We start from the raw sequence: 12579 nt of genomic DNA, 5'->3' as shown, positions 1-12579 counted from the left end.
CTTCATTCGAAGAGCACAGGGTGGGTCACAACATAAACATACAAAATGAGAACACAGAATACATAACCAAAAACCAAACAATGATCCCACTTTCACATACACAATAAAAAGGCCATAGGTTGTTTAATGAGCCAAAGGTCTGGTTGTAAAGAAATGTTTTCACCAAACTACAGTATATGTAACAAAGGCACCAGGCGAGCCTCACTGGGGAGAGCATTCCACCATAGACACCGGACTATGCAGCGCCCTGGGTGCCCACAAATTATAAAAGAAGGGATGCCCCCCCATTCCACTTGGTGGCATGCACATGCCATGGGACATGTGTGTGTCACATCGGCACGCCCCTGCATCATGCACGGGTTACATCAGCACGCCGCGTGTGTACTGACGCCACACGCACATGCTTGCATGCCTCGGGCAAGGTGGCGTGCTTGCATTCCACAAAGGGGGAGTCACTTTACCGTGTTTCTCATATTATAAGACATGTCTTATATTTATTTTTTCCTCAAAAAAACACACTATGGCTTATTTTCAAGGGATGTCTTATTTTTTTCCTCCTCCTCCTGCCGCAGCCAGCATTGCTGCTGCGCCTATCACTATGTCTTATTTTCGGGGTATGGCTTATATTCCTTGAATGCTTAAAAATCCTGCTATGGCTTATTTTATGGGTATGTCTTAAAATATGAGAAACAGGGTAGAAAGGGCCCGCTCTCATGTTGTCACCCATCAGACCTCTCGTGGAAGGGAGTACACAAAGAAGGGCCTCAGATTATGATTGCAAGGTCTGGGTCAGTTCATATGGGGGGTCCTTCAGGTACCCCCAAGATATTGTGATATCGGTTTCATAATTTTTGACCTGGCAATGTATCACAAATCATGATGTGGGTGGGGTGGTGGGTGGGGTGCATGCTATGCAAAAATCATGATTCAGGGAAAACCGTGAAGCCAGCCAATGCCTCTACATTGCTCCATCCTTATTTCAGACATTGTGATATATTGGTATATTGTGATGTTTAGCTGTGATGTTCAAATCAGATATTACCCAGCCCTAACCTTGGTTTGTAGTAGACAGCTCAAACTTTCATCTGGTGGTCCACAAGCTCCCTTCAGGCAGTCTGTGGAAAGGGTGCAGAACAGTCAAGAACTTGATTTATTTTTTTCTAATAATGAGATTTCAACACAAGGGATGGATTTAAGACCCTGCCTTAGGATTTTTTTATTTTATTTTAATGATGGTGCAGGCACCAAAGAAAGATGTTTATGCATGTTAAAACCCCATCAATTTTTGAGTGGTCAGTCAAAAAAAAGTTTTTTAAAATCCCAATACATAAAATAATCCAGAAACAGGAGTTAGATGGTTTCTTGTGCTGCTGTGTCGCTCCAGAACAGTGGATGAGTTAGCACACTTTTTAAAAACTGGTGCAGAAAATTTGGTTATAATAAACATATATTTCTAGGGCCTCTTCATATTTTGTTGCTTGACTAAATTACTTAGGTATTCATTCATATTTCTTAATTTTAAATTCCCATTGTCTACCACTTGTAGGCTTATTTTTGTATTAAATTCCAATGGTTGCCTTCTAATCAAAAGGCTTGTGAAGACTGTAGCTCCATCTTCCTTTGTTTTAACAGTTGTGGGTTTTGTGGCACCTACTAAAATATCCTCAAACAACTCCTAGTGTGTGTTAACAATAACTCTATTGAAGTTTCCTTCCCAGGTCACTGTGGCAGCCATTGCTTTTTAGCAAAGGGAAACCACTTTTAAAGCCTGAGTATACAGATTATTGGCTCTTGACAAAAAGGAAATGAAACAAGACCAGGATTTATGTTGTGTAAGGAAATAACCATTTAGATGCAGGCTCCATATTTTATTATGGATTTTTTGTGCTTAAAATTTGTGTACTGTTTTCGAGAATTCTAGGCTAGTTTTGCTACTGGCTTTAGTTTCTACAAACAGCTTTTATGCTGAAGTCACCATACTTAAGCTTCCACTTGCACAGATGTTTAACATGCTGTGGAGGGAACCTAGCAGCAGTAGACAACCATCAGGAGGGAGAAGCATTGGATGTCATGCACTTGACCTGATTTGCTGACCAAAAGGGCACAGGGTCAGCTATTGGCAATAATCCCAGAGAAGCATAAAAAAAAACCCGAAACAAAAGGTTGTAGGACATGAGTAAGTGAAATGAAAGTAAGAAGCGAAAATAAAGTACAGGTATAAGTTGTTAAACCAGTAAGAAGGAAAAAATAAGCAATAAATCAATTATGCAACATTTATATCTAAGAACTTGGTGATCTGTTGCTTTCTAGTGAATACGTTCCGTATAAAAAATGAATGGTGGCTATAAATGATGGGCTGCATGTAGCAAATACCTGAATATATAATCAAAATCTATTTGCTTAGTATCTTTTTTGAGATTCATTTATTATATTTCTCAGTACAGTGGTACCTCTAGTTACGAATAACTCTACTTACGAATGTTTCTACTTATGAACGGAGCTCCGTCTGCCATCTTGGATGCGGTTTAGATAGCATTTTTTCTACTTACGAATTTTTAGATAGGGTTGCTTCGACTTACTAATTTTTTCTTCCAATGCATTCCTATGGGATTCGACTTACCATTTTTTTCGACTTACGAATGTGTGTTCGGAACACCAAAACCAGAGCAGTGCATGGAAACTCCATTTACCTTCCCACCAGAGTGGTACCTCTTTATCTACTTGCACTTTGACGTGCTTTCAAACTGCTAGGTGGGCAGGAGCTGGGACCAAACAACGGGAGCTCACCCTGTCGCGGAGATTTGAACCGCTGACCTTCTGATCGGCAAGCCCTAGGCTTTGTGGTTTAGACCACAGCGCCACCCGCGTCCCTACAAAGTACCCTATATAATTCTAATGTGTGTTTTTTTAAGGTAGCATAGCCTAATGTATTTGCACATCTGGTGAAGTGGAGTGGCTGTGATTGTGCCGTAGAAAGTTCCCTTGCTCAAAGGTCACGTTGGCAAATTTACTAGGATGTTGTATGCTAATCAATATTCAATATTTTATCCCTTCTCCTTAGCCCAGAATTTGGTTATGATAATACTCTCCTACCTGGCATGGTCATTGCAAATGTTGCTGATGCAATGTATGTGAAGCTCTTTAAACACTTGAAGTGAGCTGTAAATAGGCTATATAAATTCTAAGTGTTTTTATTTGACGGCCATTGGACCATTTTGTTTTTCAACAATTGTGGTAAACATCAGTATAAATTATAAAAGGAAAAGGCTTATTTGCAATACTGTTATGAATCCCAAGCTGTTGGGGAGATTTGGCCTGATTTTTCCTTTCCAGATTGTTGTTGATGTCAAAAGCAAAATTAGAAACCTTTGATGAGAAAGAGGGAGGGGAGGAATATATATAAACTAAGAGCCTTTGAAAAAATCCATAAAGTGGGATATAAAAGGGAATAAAATGAAATTATAAATAATAGTTTGTGTGGCTTTTTGAAATGAAAATTGCTGGCCAGAGGGTATTGTAACTTGAATGTCTCGCTAGAGATCTTTTCCAGATGACCTTGTACTCTATAAGTTTGACAAAGCAACACACGATGTCACAGTGCACAAGAGAAGGAGATGTTTTGGGTTTGTAGACAATGAAGCATCCAGGTTTAGAGATTTTATTAGTCTGGTGTCATTTCAGGACTGTGAAGAAGTTGAAACTGAATCATCTCAAGATGGAGGTACTGTTAGGAGCTCTGGGTGCGGATGTTTGCGCCCCATTTAGTGTTACAGGGTGTATGCCTCTGAATGTCAAAAGCTCAACAACTTTGGTCAATCCAATGGGTACATCGCTGCCAGTTTTTTTTTTATATAGTGGGAGTAGATCGCAGTCTCTTGGGAGTTGGACATGCCTGTTCTAGGAGGTGCAATGAGTTTCCTGCACAGAAAAAATTAACCAGTTTCTTCTGTGGGAGAAAAAATACTCACACGACCCCACCCTTAAATGCAGGTAAATTTTTGCAGTCAGTGTGCATGAGATCCAGATTGAGAGGCTACCATGGGAGCAAGGGGTTTTGAACCCTGTGTTCCCCGTGATGGCCTAGTCTTGAGCACACCCTCACTTGCAATTGCTGTTCGAAAGCATGTCAAAATGCAAGTAGATAAATAGGAACCGCTACAGCGGGAAGGTAAACGGCGTTTCCATGTGCTGCTCTGGTTTGCCAGAAGCGGCTTTGTCATGCTGGCCACATGGCCTGGAAGCTATACGCCGGCTCCCTCGGCCAATAATGTGAGATGAGCGCGCAATCCCAGAGTCGGTCACAACTGGACCTAATGGTCAGGGGTCCCTTTACCTTTAATTCCTAAGTATGTGATGATGCTTCAACTAGAACGCTATTACTCTTTGTTTCTGATAAAGCTTAAGCTGATCCATAAGCCTATGGTGTAAGCATGAGAATCGCCTATTTATTTGTTGTAAAAATGATCTCATTTATTATTAATACATGTTGTCGACATCTTATTCTGTGGACTAAAATTTACTATTGAATAGTATCTGACTCCCCTCCACCCACTCCATGTCCTTTCTTGCTGCCCTTTCTCATCACTTACATTCCCTAGTTCTGGCTACAGACCACATTCATGCTATCCTGAATTACGGTCTCATCTAGCATTTCTGCCAGTAGTCTATTTGTTGATCAATTACATTGATTTTCAGGTTTAAGGGCAAGGTCTAATTGCATAACTCCACACATGATCTACACTGCTACTGCTGTCTTTGAATATCAGTATCTTGGGAGGGTCATCCGTCCTCATGGAGCATCAGCTGAACAGGTCAACGTTTTAAAATATTTGTTTTGTTAATTTGAGAACTTTTCAATTATCATGCAACAATCACAGTAGTTAGAAAGCTTTCTGTCATGGAAAGAGGACTTCATTTCCTGTAAATAGAGGAGCTGTCAAGAGGAGAGAAGCTTCTTACCTGATCACTATCTTTTGAACTGATCAGGTGGAGTAATTCATTAATAGCCCTTTATGCTCTCACTACAGCTTCTGCATCAACTTGAATTTGCTCTTATTCCTTTATTGTAAAGAGCCATGATTGGGTCAGGCCAATTCTCCTAAGTTCTGCAGTATTGGCTATTCTTTCTTGCTCTTTTCAACCAAAATCTGATGAGCAGATGTACTATTAATTGGGAGTATTTGCTTCTATAACTCTCCCTTCCAGTTTCTAATTAATTCATCATTTCACTTATTTGATGTTAGGTCAAAAATTGAATTGTTACTTTAAATTTACTTTAATAGTGAATTATTATTTTTTTGCTTTGTTTTTGTATTTATTAGAAGGCACTGCTATTCCCATTGCTATACACCACTTTTAAAGAAAAAAACACACACAGCCCCCTGAGTTTAGCAGTGGGCATAGAAAGATGCGAAGGATGTGTTTGCAACCAGAGGCCCCACGACTACCAACAGATATGTTTGAGAAAAAATGGCAATGGTGACCTTTTGTTTGGTGGTGTGCACCAGCAAAAAATCTTTTCACATGCAATCCTTGCTGAGGACACATTTTGGTATTTGGCAACAAATTTTGAAGGTGATTACCTTTGATGTATTAGTTGTAAAACAGGAAGGAAAGGAAAGGAAGAAAAAAGTAGGATATTAACTAAAGCATACCACTGTATAGTATTTTTATAACATTATTGTGCAAATGAAGTACTGGTAGTTTGATTGAAAAATTATACTTTGACAGTCTTTATACTGTATTTCTAATGGTGTTCAGTCCTAGTGATTTCTGAGGTCAGATTATTTAGTTGCTTTTCTGAAGCTAAACTAACCTGGGTCTGGTTGGAGCCTGGATGAGAGATCACCTGGGAATCCCATTCACTTTGTTTTCCCTTCCTTGAAGAAAGTTGGGATATAAAAGCACTAAATAAATTCTGTTCAGGAACTCTCCTCTCAGCTTCATTTGCTGGTATTTGAGTTCCTTGAGAAGCTGAAATCCTACCTTTGCCAATTTCATCTGAATAACCTTCTGATCTATGGTTTGAAGGGTAGGTGGAGTCAAAGCAGCTTCTGCAGTGTCTGGGTAACCAGGCTGATCTCTCTCCGAGACTCTGCCTGTTCTGAATAACAATATTTATTAGCACAGCCATCTTAACCATACGCATTACTAGTGCAGGGAGCCAGGGCGCTGGGCACTCAGGGGCGCCTGGCTGAGAGTCCGGTGCTGTGATTTGGAGGATCATCGAGTCGAACCCTCTGCAATGCAGGAATATGCAGCTGTCCCATCCTTTTGCTATCAGCCCTCATTTGCCCTCCTCCTGCTATGTAAATTTACATATATCTCTCCCTCCTTCCTCTCTCTCACTCACACACACACACCACAGGTTGCCCTAAGTAGGTTTTAGCTGGATGTAGCCTGTTATTATGACTGAAGTATCTTACCCAAAAAGTTCTGCACAAACCAGTTTATCTGAGTGCATTATTCTCATGGTAGGGGGGACTTATTTATTTTTAATTGCTTAATCATATGGGACTAAACTGCATTATGTTGTAAGGACCTTTTATTAAAACTTAGAATTGTAAAGTTGGAAGGGAACCAAAGGTCATCTAGTCCAACCTGCTGCAATGCCTAGAACCTGGCATTGGGCTGCAAGAATGTACTGTAAACTATCACATTTTCAAAATGTCTGATAACCAAGTTCCACTACTTTTCACAGACTGGGAATACCGGTAGTGGCTCCCTCAGATTGTACCCACTATGGAATTAGACTTGAAAAGAAAGTTTTTGTTGTGGATATGCTACTTCCATAGTTTCCTTGACATGGTTCAGACTGACCAATGCATTGTTTTCAGTGACAGTCTGTAGCAGTTGAAGGTGTGAAATGTGCTAAGGACAAGCATTGTTGTTGTTGTGAATTCTATTGCTGTTAACAACGTTACCTGACCAATAGTACGCAAAATCTCTTAACTGGTATTTGAAGCATACAGTATGCGTTAATGAGATGAAAGCAAACTAACTGTGGTTCTAACTGAGAAAATGTTTAATATACATTGACTTTTAGTGATTTTTTGTGGGTTGATTCATTTTCCACATTGATCAAAAGGTTGACAACTCTGGGGTTCCATCCCTAAAAAGGTTGACAACTATGGGAAACGGGGCGGCGGCACCGGAGGGATCTTTGCAACACGGCGCCGGATATGATTAAGACAGCCCTGTTTATTAGCCAGAAATTCAGGCTGAGGGCTGCTGAAAAGGAGACCACACTCATTCATTTCATAGTTGGCACAGATCAGTGAAGTATATAACTTGCCCAGGATGCAACTAATTTTAAACTACAGTGGTACCTCAACTTACGAACGACTCAACAACCGAATTTTTCGACTTACGAATGGGGCAAATGGCCGCATGCTTACGAATTTCTCGACATCCAAACGAAAACCGCGGCTGTTTTAGATAGGGTTTTTTCGACTTACACATTTTTAGATGGGGTTGCTTTGACTTACGAATTTTTCCGTTTCCAATGCATTCCTATGGGAAATTGCGTTTCCAATGGCACTTTTCGGCTTACAATTTTTTCGACCTATGAAGGTGCCTTCGGAACGGATTAAATTCGTAAGTCGAGGCACCACTGTAATTTGACTAATGGATATATACAAGTTAACCTTTTTTTTCAAAATTCCACAATGTGTAATAATAATGTTTAATAGGAAAAGGAGGACAGTATGTGATAGGCTCCGTTTTCTGATTGACAACTAGGATACAGTGTTCATTTTTAATTAAACATTTTATCTTCATGTAGTCTATTATTGACATTCTTCATAATAAAGCTGATAAAATCTTGATGCAGACATCAGTAAAGAATATATAGCTCAATATGCAGGTCCCTTCAGAATTAAGAACAAGATTTTCTAATTTAATTTTCAAACCATGTGTAGTTTCATTCCAATATATTTGGTTTCCGTTCAGTTGTTGTACCTTGAGATGTCATAAAATCCTGCTTAACATTAGCTCAATACGTATGGTGGAATGGGTGATAGAAGAGAAGTAGAAGAATTTGGATTTGATATCCCGCTTTATCACTACCCGAAGGAGTCTCCAAGCAGCTAACATTCTCCTTTCCCTTCCTCCCCCACAACAAACACCTTGTGAGGTGGGTGGGGCTTCAGAGAAGTGTGACTAGCCCAAGGTCACCCAGCAGCTGCATGTGGAGGAGCGGGGACGCGAACCCGGTTCCCCAGATTACGAGTCTACCGTTCTTAGGCACTACACCACACTGGCTCTGATAGGGTGGCAAGAGTTTGATTATTGTGATTACAATTAGGTTAAATGATAAATATGAATAATTTGGATGAACAAGTGGAAAGGAAATTCTGGGATATTCTTCTCAGGACATTCAGGGATGTCAAACAACTGTGTAGAATTATATGAATAATTTGGATGATCACATGAAAAGGATACACTTGAATACTATTTTTAGGCTGTTATTAGCTGCCTTGTCTGCTTAATAACCTCTTAACTCGGTATGCAAGCATTTATGTTAATCTCTATGTCTGTTTATAGAAATATTTCAGAATTCACTAAGCTTAATGTTATTTTTATTCCCCCCCCCTTTGATATTTTTCCTCTTTCGCTCTTCCTTAGATCACTCAAATCTATTTTTTAAACGGTGCTTAGCAATGCCGATCAAAGAAAATTAGCTTTATTGTTGTTGTTGTTTAGTCGTTTAGTCGTTTCCGACTCTTCGTGACTCCATAGACCAGAGCATGCCAGGCACTCCTGTCTTCCACTGCCTCCCGCAGTTCGGTCAAACTCATGTTCGTAGCTTCGAGAACACTGTCCAACCATCTCATCCTCTGTCATCCCCTTCTCCTTGTGCCCTCAATCTTTCCCAACATCAGGGTCTTTTCCAGGGAGGGGGTGCCATCTCACCTTCAGGATTATGTGTGCCCGCTGCTACAAAATGGATTTGTGATGTCACACGCACACACCTGCATGTAGTACGTGTGATGTCACATATACGACATGCAATGTTGCATTGCTCCTCCAAAAATGCGAAGCAACATTGTGCATAGAGCATGTGACATTGCACATCAGCGTTGCGGCAATGGTGGCATCTCTTCCTCCTCTCTGCAGCCAGTGAGCAAGGCACCCTTTTCTGCAGGGAGGGGCTCAGATGCAGAGGCAGAGAGATTCTGCCTTCGCATCCAAGGCTCCCCCTCCCAAAAAAAAGGGTGCCTTGCTCACTGGCTGCAGAGGGTGGAGCTGAACTGTTTCGCTCTCAGGGGCAGCACCACTGCCGCCTACTGCCTTTTCTCGTTGACTATGTGGGTGCCCAGTCCCCATAATTATATTATTGTGGGTGCCCAAGTACCCACAGCTCCCCAGGATTGGCTCCCATGACAGCAACAGCAATATCACAAGCTGCTGGAATGCTCCACATCAGATTGCCAGTGGGCTGGAAGTGGGCTGGGATCAGAAACTTGAATGTTTCTTCTTTATCCATGTTAAAAATGAACACCCTCTGCACATAATGTATTAGGTAGAAGCATCCTAGGCCAGCTCAAGTGGTGCAGTCCTGGACCACCGACTTTGAATGTGTTGTCTTGTGTATGTTCTGTGATAATAAAGTGGAAACTAGTATTGTGTAGGCCCAGGTCTTTTGTCTGCTTTGTTTGCTGTGTAAGGCATTGCTTCACGTATAATTTCAGTCTTTTCTTAAGGCCGGTTCACAATTGATTGCCTCTCACTGATACCTACTGTGCTCATGTAATAAGAAAATGTTATCCATAATAACTGGCCTGTAATGGCAGTTTTTAGAGCTAAGTTATTGCTCACTAGTTTCAGCGATAAAAGGAAAAAACAGGGTTGTATGCCTGGAGCCTTATTTCAGCATTAGCAAAACAGGGGATGCTTTGCTTTCTCCCACTCACTATTTTGTCCATTTAGGATACATTCGTTTTTAATTACTTCTTTTTTTTAACTAGTGGGCACCCAAGTCATTTCACAGTAAAGAAATATTTCCAAGTTTTTTAGCAACAACAGCTGCATTATGACTTATTATTCCCTAATAACAAAATCATATTCACACAATCAAGGATATCCAGAGTAGTTTTAGAAGTTGTTGATTCTAAGTAATGAAAACTAGGCACTCTTGTTTACAGATATTTTATTTATATTTCTGATTCATATTATCTTGGATCATTCTTAGATCATTCTTAGATAAAAGGCAAGTGAATCAAGATCCCTTAATTATTTATAGGCTCTTTCTTCACTTTCAACTCTCCCTCTTAATTTCTATAAATAAACCAAAGGTCTAAGTGAGTTAAGGAGTTGCAATGTCAAGGGATCCAAATGTGTGAACAATGCCTTGATTTTTGTCATTCGCACTGTTCTTTACCATTTTCCTGAAATGAAAGAGAAGGACGTCACGTGTCCCTAACTATCCATGATCTGTACTGTCTTTCAGTTTTCCTCTGGATCACTTCTTGACTTCTAGAAATTGCTTAGAAAGTGAAATTAGTGAAAGTGCAGGAATTTCAGAGCTGCCAGTAGGACAAAAAAATAATATCTACTTTATCTGTTTATAAGGAACAAATAACATATGACCTTTTGCTTCTCTTTCCCCCTTTTTGTTTTGAAATATTATAGATGTTTTAAATGTAATTATATCTTTTGAACAGGCTACCACATCTTTACTTACCATGATAAGCATACTGCTTCCATTGGGCGAGTCCAGTTTTCTGGGACTTTGTTCTAGCCTTGGAACTGCAGAGTTGGGTGCTCAGTTGGGTGCTGTTTGTCCCAGCACTTGCACAGTATTAACCCTTCTCAGATGCAAAGCTGGATAGATACCTGAGATTAGGAGGTGGTCTGTTTATTGGTTTAACTGTCATATGGCCAAGGAGCTCCAGGGGTAAGAAGCCAAAGACTACCTTTCTTTCCAATAAAAACTGATGCATGAAGGCTGCCCATATGACTGACATTGGCAGAAGCGTTCTGGGCTCCTAAGCAGATGAAGGGTCAAAGAAGCCCCCTTACATCCCCCTTTTCCTGTCCTAGAGCAGCAAAAAGTGGTAGATGAGGCATTCAGGTATCTTTAGCAATGCAGGGAGTGAAACCATTCCTGAGAGGAGACAGGGGACTTTCTTGATTGTGGTCCCATGGAGTTTCCCAGGTGCCTGGACCAAGTAGGAGCCAGATAGTCAAAAGAAGTGGGGGGCATGTTTCCTCCTACTTGGCTGACACACCCATCTTAGGAAGGGAACAGACAGGGCCAAAGTGCCTACAGTTTTTGGAGTGGGTCCATAGTCAGCCAAAAGTTATAGACATCCAGTTGGAAAGTTATTCAAAGCAACTGAAATTCTACAAATAATAATTTCCCAACATATTTATTAGCAGGCCACCAGCTCTCCAAGTTATGATCCATTAGACCAAATGTAGCCTATGAGTCAGGTATGGTGGCTTGCTAGATACTTGACAACCCATCTTTCTTTGCAATTACAGGAAAACCCCTTTATTGAGCTCTTGCTATACCATCATATATCACTGATGAGTTACTTTTGGTTTGGTGGTTTAAGCTATTATTATTATTATTATTATTATTATTATTATTATTATTATTATTAGACTTTGTATACCGCTCTATACTTGCTGAAGAATTATCCCAGTCCCATCTTTCTGCAGCTTACATTGTTTACAGAAACCCTTCTGGTCTAATCTCCAGTGTCTTTTAGGACATAACATGTCCCAGGGCATGTTCTAAAGGAAAATTAGGGCACCACCTTGGGGAAGCTAAGCAGAATTGGATCTGGTTGTTGCATAGTTGTGTGTGGCTTCTTGAGAACCACATGTCAATCACCTTGAGCTACATGGTAGATGGGATATAAATGTAAGAGACTAAATAATTAAAATAATAAACATTAGCCAGGCTTCCTGAAATATTCTTTGACCTTCAGGCTCCCCCCCTTTTTTTAGGAAGATAGACTAAAGGATTCTACCAAGGCCTGAAACCGCCAAAGTTGTGACGTTTTGCAACAGGAAAGGTAAAACCTGCCAATGCAGGAAAATTCATTTCCGGCCCTTCAACAGTGACCTTGACGTAGCAGCGCCTGTGTACCTGTGGAGAAGAGGTTAACCTGCAAAATAAGACTTAACTGAGGGAGGGGAGGGTGGGAGAAGCTCTGGAGCTGACTGCTGCTTCGCAGGTAAGATTCACCTTCTGTTGTGTGGGCAGGACGGTCCCTCCCCTTACCTGGCCAATCCCCTGGCAACGCCTCCCCAGTCGGGATTGGATGATTGGCTGAGGTAGGCGGAGACCACAAGCTATCCAGCCTGGGGAGGATGAGGCCAGCCCGAACTACCAGGAGTCACACTGGGACCCGGGGGGCTGCACACGACCACACAAAAGGTGTCCCCCATTTGATGTGGGGAACGGTCATTCACAATTCTAAGGAAACCTAGTGGCTGTCATGCATATTTTATGCACTAGTTACTTGAGTTACATTTTCTCCTTAAACTGAGAGCTATTTTAAGATGGAGATGGAGAATGCAATTTAGAGAGCCAGGCTCAAAGTATATTGTTTAGAATCTTCAGTC

General features: G+C 40.9%; 1 long non-coding RNA gene across 13 annotated transcripts in view; it reads left to right on the top strand.

Moving 5' to 3' along the window:
* Positions 1–12579, top strand: part of LOC118084639 (uncharacterized) — a 259755-nt gene that overhangs the window by 107755 nt on the left and 139421 nt on the right. For 2 of the 13 annotated variants that reach the window (XR_015949587.1, XR_015949586.1), the window contains one exon: positions 4696–4811. The exons of the other annotated variants lie outside the window; for them this stretch is intronic. This is a non-coding gene — a long non-coding RNA (uncharacterized LOC118084639). The remainder of the gene's footprint in view (positions 1–4695; positions 4812–12579) is intronic. 13 annotated transcript variants of the gene reach the window in all.

The sequence above is a fragment of the Zootoca vivipara genome, chromosome 4 (genome assembly GCF_965207765.1).
Source record: "Zootoca vivipara chromosome 4, rZooViv2.hap1.1, whole genome shotgun sequence".
Taxonomy (NCBI): domain Eukaryota; kingdom Metazoa; phylum Chordata; class Lepidosauria; order Squamata; family Lacertidae; genus Zootoca; species Zootoca vivipara.
The sequence above is the reverse complement of the archived record's forward strand: the minus strand, read 5'-3'. Positions and strand labels throughout refer to the sequence as shown.